Source organism: Nycticebus coucang, chromosome X (genome assembly GCF_027406575.1).
Source record: "Nycticebus coucang isolate mNycCou1 chromosome X, mNycCou1.pri, whole genome shotgun sequence".
Taxonomy (NCBI): domain Eukaryota; kingdom Metazoa; phylum Chordata; class Mammalia; order Primates; family Lorisidae; genus Nycticebus; species Nycticebus coucang.
The window spans coordinates 17,730,461-17,738,810 of NC_069804.1; the positions used below are offsets into that span (position 1 = coordinate 17,730,461).

Here is an 8,350-nt window from a genome sequence, read left to right on the forward strand (position 1 = left end):
GAGGTGGCGGGTTCAAACACAGCCCCGGCCAAAAAGTGCAAAAAAAAAAAGAAAGAAAAATGGGACTTCAGTGCCACCATTTAAAAAGGATTCTTAATCAATTGTTTCAACATTTATTCAGTACCAACCATGGACTTTGTTCATTTTTTATTTTTTAGTAGAACTGGTAATGGGCCATAAGATAACCCCCAAACACTGGTAATCAAATAATTTATTAGATTAACTGCTGGATAAACCAACATTAAATTAAATGAGCATGGGTTTTATTTAAAAACAAAACTGAGGGCCAGGTCTCGCGCGGCCTTCTCGTGATGGGTCACGGGCCGCCTGGCGCGCAGTCCCCCTGCCTCGCGGCACGGGGTCTCGCGGGGCCCGGACCCGAAGCGGCGCTGCTCGGCCTGGGCCTGGCGCGGGGGCGGGCAGCAGGGCCCGGTCGGACATGGGCAAGAAGCACAAGCAGCACAAGTCGGACAAACACCTCTCTGGGGAGTATGTGGAAAAGACCTTGAAGCTGGTCCTCCAAGTGGGAGGGAATGGAGTCACCGAGCTCTCCACCAGCAGCTCGGGGCACCATTCCAGCCTCTTCGAAGACAAAAATGATCATGACAAACACAAGGACAGAAAGCGGAAAAAGGGAAAGAAAGGAGAGAAGCAGGTTCCGGGGGAAGAAAAGGGCAGAAAACGGAGAAGAATAAAGGAGGATAAAAAGAAGCAGGATGGAGATGGCCTGGGGAATGAGGCAGAAACAGACCTCCAGTGTCCTGTCCCTGTAAGATTGCGTTTGCCTCCTGAGAAGCCTCTCGCAAGCTCTTTAGCCAAACAAGAAGTAGACACCCCTTCAAGAAGCTTTGAATCAATTGATGAGACAATTGCAGAGAAAAGACCCAAGTGCTTTCTTTTCATTTCCTGTGACTGATTTTATTGCTCCTGGCTACTCCATGATCATTAAACGCCCAATGAATTTTAGTACGATGAAAGAAAAGATCAAGAACAATGACTACCAGTCCATAGAATAACTAAAGGATAACTTCAAACTAATGTGTACCAATGCAATGATTTACAACAAACCAGAGACCATTTATTATAAAGCCGCTAAGAAGCTCTTGCACTCAGGGATGAAAATTGTTAGCCAGGAAAGAATTCAAAGCCTGAAACGGAGCATAGACTTCGTGGCAGATTTGCAAAAAAGTCGAAAGCAGAAAGATAGATCAGATACCTCTCAGAGTGGGGAGGATGGTGGCTGCTGGCCGAGAGAGAGGGAAGACTCTGGAGATGCTGAAGCACAAGCTTTCAAAAGTCCCAATAAGGAAAATAAAAAGAAAGGCAAAGATATGCTTGAAGATAAGTTTAAAAGCAGTAATTTAGAAAGAGAGCAGGAGCAGATTGATGGCATGGTGAAGGAATCTGGAGGGAAACTGACCCCGGCGGCTTGTCAACAGCCAGTGTGAATTTGAGAGAAGGAAACCAGATGGAACAACAACGCTGGGACTTCTCCACCCTGTGGGTCCCACGGTGGGAGAACCAGGATACTGCCCTGTGAGACTGGGAATGACAACGGGAAGACTTCAGTCTGGAGTGAACACTTTGCAGGGCTTCAAAGAGGATAAAAGAAACAAAGTAACTCCAGTGTTATACTTGAATTATGGACCCTACTGTTCATACGCACCACATTATGACCCTACATTTGCAAATATCAGCAAGGATAATTCTCATTTAATCTATTCAACTTATGGGGAAGACTCTGATCTTCAAAGTGATTTCAGCAGCCATGAGTTTTTGGCCACATGCCAAGATTATCAGTATGTCATGGCAGATAGTTTGCTGGATGTCTTAACAAAAGGAGGGCATTCTGGAACACTGCAAGAGTTGGAGACGTCATTTGCTGAAGATGAAGGTCATGCTAGTACACGTAACCCAGCAAAGGAAATGGAGATTACAGAAATAGAGTCAGCAGTTCGTCTGGACTCCAGTACTCCGGACAGGCTCACGGCACTCAAAGCAGTGACAAGCTTTGGCGCTCCAGTTGAAGTCTTTGATTCTGAAGAAGCTGAAGTGTTCCAGAAGAAACTTGATGAGACCACCAAATTGCTCAGGAAGCTCCAGGAAGCCCAGAATGAGCATTTGAGCTCCAGACACCCTCCCAATATTCTGTCTCTTGGGTCCCTCGTATAGAGAAATGCATCTTGCTGAACAAGTGGCCAATAATCTTAAAGAACTTACACAGCAAGTAACTCCAGGTCACATCGTAAGCATGTATGGAGTTCAGAAAGCAATGGGGATTTCCATTCCTTCCCCCGTGGTAGAAAACAACTTTGTAGATTTAACAGAAGATTTTGAACAACATAAAAGGCTGATATTGCTGAGGGTGGCCCTGATGGGATTTGAAGCCGGCTGGCATTTAATTATATAGTATGCACATTTTTTTTCATTCTTGGAAATGTTTTTCAGAAGATATTAAATATTTGTAAATTGTGTTTTTAATTAAACTTTGGAACAATCAATTTTAGTGTTCCAGAGATTAGACTTACATTAGGTAATAAAGCTGAACCTGGGACTCTGGAGAAAAAAAACAAAACTGAGCATAGTTACTACTCTCAATGAATAATGGAAAAGACAAATATATTAACACACATTCAATCGACAAACTTTAAAGTTATAAGAGACAGCATTTCTAGGACATTCTTTTTTTTTTTTTGAGTCTCACTTTGTCACCCTTGGTAGAGTGCCATGGCATCATAGCTCACAGCAATGTCAAATTCTTGGGCTCAAGAGATTCTCTTGCCTCAGCCTCCTGCCCAGCTATTTTTAGAGACGGGGTCTTGGTCTGGCTCAGGCTGGTCTCAAACCTGTGAGCTCAGGCAATCCACCTGCCTCGGCCTCCCAGAGTGCTAGGATTACAGGTGTGAGCCACTGTGCCCGACCTAGGACATTCTTTTTTTAATACAAAGAATATCTGACATAATCTGTGAAGTATTAAATAAGTGAATTCAGCAAAGGAGCCGAATACAACGTCAAGATACAAAACTCGTTTGTATCATGTACTGCATACTAGCTTTCTTTATGTTTGCCTGACTCATCGGAGGCTGGCCATGTTACTGTATTTTGTTGTGTATAATGTTACTTTTTTCCCCAAGTTTTTGAGGGAAAAATAAGGATGTGCATTATACCTGGGTAGTACTAATTCCGTATCTATATAAACTTTTTTTATTTTATTTTTTTTAGAGACAGTGTCATTATGTCACCCTCAGTAGAGTGCTGTAGCATCACAGCTCACAGCAACCTCCAGCTCTTGGGCTTAGGCAATTCTCTTGCCTCAGCCTCCCGAGTAGCTGGGACTACAGGCGCCCGCCACAACGCCCGGCTATTGTTTTGTTGCAATTTGGCAGGGGCTGGGTTCGAACCCGCCACCCTCAGTATATGGGGCCGGCACCCTACCCACTGAGCCACAGGTGCCTCCCTCTATATAAATGTTTTTAATTATTTCTGCTTATGTGTTTAAAGCAATAACTATATCTGTATGCAAAATAATACCCTGGAGGCTCAGCGCCTGTGGTACAGTGGTTACGGCGTCAGCCACATACACTGAGGCTAATGAGTTCGAACCCAGCCTAGGCCAGCTAAGCAACAATGACAACTGCAATAGAAAAATAGCTGGGCGTTGTGGTGGGCTCCTGTAATCCCAGCTACTTGGGAGGCTGAGGCAGCCACTCCCCAGCCCTAGCATCACCAGCTCAGCCCCACCTCACACAGGCATCAGATTCTCATAAGGAGCACAACCTAGATCCCTCACATGCGCAGTTTGCAGTAGAGCTCACACTCCTGTGAAACTCTAATGCCACTGATCTGACAGGAGGCGGAGCTCAGGCAGTGATGCCACTGATGGGGAGTGGCTGTAAATACCCAGGAAGCTTCGCTCAATACCCGCTGCTGTCCTGCTGTGCAGCCTGGTTCCTAACAGGCCAAGGTACTGCTCCGTGGTCTGGGGGTTGGGGACCGCAGACATAAGTGATATTTCAAAAGATCTTGTGACTAATTGGATATATGGGGTCAGGGAAGGACGTGTGTGGTGGTGTCATCTTCCTTTTCAAAGCACGCAAGTGCAGGCCGGGTGCGGTGGCTCACGCCTGCAATCCCAGCGTTCTGGGAGGCCCAGGCAGGTGGATTGCTTGAGCTCACGGGTTTGAGACCAGCTTGAGCCAGAGCGAGACCTCATCTCTAAAAATAGCTGGGGGGTTGTGGCAGGCACCTGTAGTCCCAGCTACTAGGGAGGCTAAGGCAAGAGAATCACTTGAGCCCAACAGCTTGAGGTTGCTGTGAGCTACAATGCCACAGCATTCTACCAAGGGCACCAAAGTGAGACTATCTCAAAAAAAAAAAAAAAAAAAAGCACACAAATGGGCACAACTCACAGAGAGGCATTCCATCTACAAATATATAGAGACACTAATATTAAATAGCAAATCTATAATAGTACTGTAGGTGATAGATTGTATTTCCAAAGATGATGGCCACACACACAAATTTCCATGTATGAAATGCTTCTCTCTGTGCTATGTATATAGAGACTGGAAACCAAGAGTACCATAAGATATGTTTCTTGTATCCAGCAGATGATTAGCCTCTGCGGAATGAATGAGAGGAGAAACCTAGAAGAAGAGTAATATCTTGTATGTTGGTTATTTGTTGCTTTGTAGCAGATTAAACCCAAACTTATCTTAAAACAAAGAATGTTTATTATCTCGTACTTTCTGTGGGTGAAGACTCAGGGAACAGCTTGGCTGGGTGATTCTGGCTTGGGGTCTCTCCCCAGGCTGCAATCGTGGCCTTGGTCTCTGAAGAGGTCCTCACATATAGCAGCTGGCTGGCTCTAGATATCATTATCTTCATAGTTCCAGAGGCTGGGAAGCCCAAGATCAAGGTGCTGGCAGATTTAGTGTAAAGGCCTGCTCCCCGGTTCAGAGATGGTACCATTTCAACTGTGTCCTCACATGATATAAGGGGCAATGATACCATGGTATCCAATGGATACCATTATGATATCCATTATGAGTATAATGATGGTGGTGAGGATGATGATGTGTGTATGAAAGAGAAGAAGTGAGAAAGTACTTTTTATGCCCAAGTTTCAAGTCACACATCGTCCCTTGTGCCTTATTCTACTTATTAGAAGTGAGTCGCTACCAATCCAGCCAGCACTCCAGGGGCAAGGATTACAAAATATCAGAAGGGGATCATTGAAGACCATCCCAGTGGGTACCTCGAGTACCTTGAAAATCATTAAGTTACTATGAAAATGGCAGCCCCCAAACACTCAGATAAATGTGCTCTTGGCTGTGAAAGAGATTATAAATTATTTGTCAACCTGTCTCTCATAGTTTTGCAAACATGGTAACACTATCACCTCTTTGCTCTTCAAATGCAAAAGGCACTCTGGTAGGTAAATGAACAGTAATAACAACTACCTTTGCCCTGCAAACAGCGCAGGTAGGTCTGGATGAATTGCTTTCAGGGAGTTTTTGTTTGTGTGTTTTGAAGTGCAAGATTGTTCCCTGACTAGAATGACAGTTAGGTTTGTTTTTCTCAACCCTGTAAAAATGAGATACCAAGTTGAGCATAAAAAAGGAACAATGGTCTCTGATAGTCTTTTTTATCTGAACCCTGTTCTAAGATGACCTGCGGTAAGACAAGCTAATGTGTCACTACAATCAGGAATTTTCCCGTGAAAGTGGTCAGTGCTTTCCAACCAAAATGAAATCAGGTTCATGGTTTTAAAATGCACACACTTGGGCAGCACCTGTGGCTCAGTGGGTAGGCTGCCGGCCCCATATACCGAGGGTGGCAGGTTCAAACCTGGCCCCAGCCAAACTGCCACAAAAAAAAAAAATAGCTGGGCGTTGTTGTGGGCACCTGTAGTCCCAGCTACTCTCCCAGCTAGTCAGGAGGCTGAGGCAAGAGAATAGCCTAAGCCCAAGAGCTGGAGGTTGCTGTAAGCTGTGATGCCACAGCACTCTACCGAGGGTGATAAAGTGAGACTCTGTCTCTACAAAAAAATAAAATAAAATAAAATAATAAAATGCACACAGTTTCTCTCTCCTGAAAAATTGAAAGCAAGAACAATGAAAATTTTTGCTTGTCAGTGAATTTAGTTGACAGCAATTTGGCACAGCTTGCCACAGGCAAAACTGGCCTCTTCGGAGTATTTTCAGGTTGGTAAGCCTAGCGGGTCATTTGATGAGTTTGAGATACGTGTCTATTTTTAGCCCATTTTTTCTGCAGCCTCAGCCAGCGCCTGCACAGCTCTTCATTCTGTGGGCTGAGTCTCTTCCTGCCGGTTCCAGATAAAGCCTCAGAAAAGCAATTAAACCCTCACACAGCGCGACTGAGAAAAGTGGAGAAAATAATTTCCCCTCTTACAAGACTTTTGAACAAAACTACCCCAACAGAGAAATGAAATCTGTCCACTTGGTATCAAACAAACTAAGAAAATTTCTCCCAAGTTACACTGTGGGTGTGAATGTTTTCACACAGCCTTTCTCCCCAAACAGTTGAGTGCAGAGGCTGCCAAAGCTGGCCCAGATGTTTTACATCAGTCTTCCATGATGGCATCCTCGCCTGGGCTGGCTGAAGCCCAGCGTTTGCTCTAGCTGAGTTTTCCTAAATTCTGTACCCCTAAGACCAAATTTGTCTTAGTGATTACAGTTTTGTGCCACCTTGGCAAACTCTGTGATGGCTGGCAAACTTAGCCATAAAAAATGCTTTGGAAACATTTCCGTGTAATAATTAGATTAAAGCATGTCCTTTGAAGTCTACCTCTAGTCGGTATTTTGGAGATCAACTAACAACTCAGCTTTGGGGCTCATATGTTGGGCCACGTGGCCATAGGGCCTATTAAGTTTTGCAGTTTTTTTTTTTTTTTTGGCTGAGGCTGGGTTTGAACCCACCACCTCTGGTATATGGGGCCGGCGCCCTACTCCTTTGAGCCACAGGCGCCGCCCTGGGCCTATTAAATTTTTAGCAGAAACTGGAGTAGTGAATAGGAGCAAGGGTCTCAGCACCAGTACATCTTGGGAGAATGGTGCTTTCATCAGGTGGCACTTTCTCCTTTCCTTAACCAGCTCCGTTTTCTAGTGAGTGTTTATTTTATTTTTTATTTTTTGAGACAGAGTCTCACTATGTTGCCCTCTCGGTAGAATGCTATGGCGTCACAGCTCACAGCAACCTCAAACTCTTGGGCTTAAGCGATTGTCTTGCCTCAGCCTCCCGACTAGCTAGGACTACAGGTGCCCGCCACAACACCCGGCTATTTCTGGGTTGTAGTTGTCATTGTTTTTTTAGCAGGCCTGGGCTAGGTTTGAACCCACCAGCCTCAGGTGTATGTGGCCGGCTCCTTACTCACTGAACTACGGGCACCAAGCCATAGTGAGTGTTTAAATAACAATTCATGTTGACCTAGACTAGAGCATCTGGAACACCGGTGTGCATAGGAATCCCAGACATCTTGAATCTAGCAAGATGTGAGCACATTCTAATTCGGTTAGGTCTGGGTGGACACTGACACTCTGCATGTCTAATAGGTTTTCAGATTATGCTGATATCTGATAGTGATTAGAGGCACATATTGATTCGCCTTAATAGAAACCCAGTTGTTCTTACATTAGTCCTAGGTTTGAGAAATAACAGCTTCTCACCTGAAGAGTTTCTCTCTCTCTCCTGCCCCGCTCTGTCACGGGGCAAACTCTTGAATTTCTCCCAGGCTAATCAGTTGGAAGAAAGAAAATAGCATTTGAGTCACTTTAGATCGATAAACACACTCCCTGTTTCTAATGACTTGTAGTAAGGAGTGGAAATTGGTGGACATTTTTAGCAGTTGGGTTTTCTCTGTAAAAATGTCAGCACATTAGCTGTGGTTTATTTACTTCATTTGAAGTGACCTCAAATGCAGCTCAGGAAACCCCCTACAAGCTACTTTAAGATAATTAATCATATTGAATTAGTGATTGGTTTTTAAAAGCCTTTCTAATGCCAGGACATTCTCAAGGACTTGCAGTGTTATTTCATCTCTCTCTCTCTCTTTCAGTTGGCCTATGTTCAGAAAGCTTCTTCCCAAACTCATTGACTAATATTAATAATTGCTAGTAGCAAGATGGAGGTGCCCCATTTCCTTACGGAGGCTCTATCTGGACGGTGCCTGTGGCTCAGTGGCTGGCTCAGCACCATCCCCATATACGGAGGGTGGCGGGTTTGAACCCAGCCCCAGCCAAATTGCAACAAAAAATAGCTGGGCGTTGTGGCAGGCGCCTATAGTCCCAGCTACTTGGGAGGCTGAGGCAAGAGAATCGCCTAAGCCCAG

General features: G+C 44.8%; 1 pseudogene; it reads left to right on the top strand.

Annotated features, from left to right (window-relative positions):
* Window positions 1–439: 439 nt before the first annotated feature.
* On the top strand, window positions 440–2,385 carry LOC128576704 (bromodomain-containing protein 7-like; annotated as a pseudogene).
* Window positions 2,386–8,350: the final 5,965 nt, after the last annotated feature.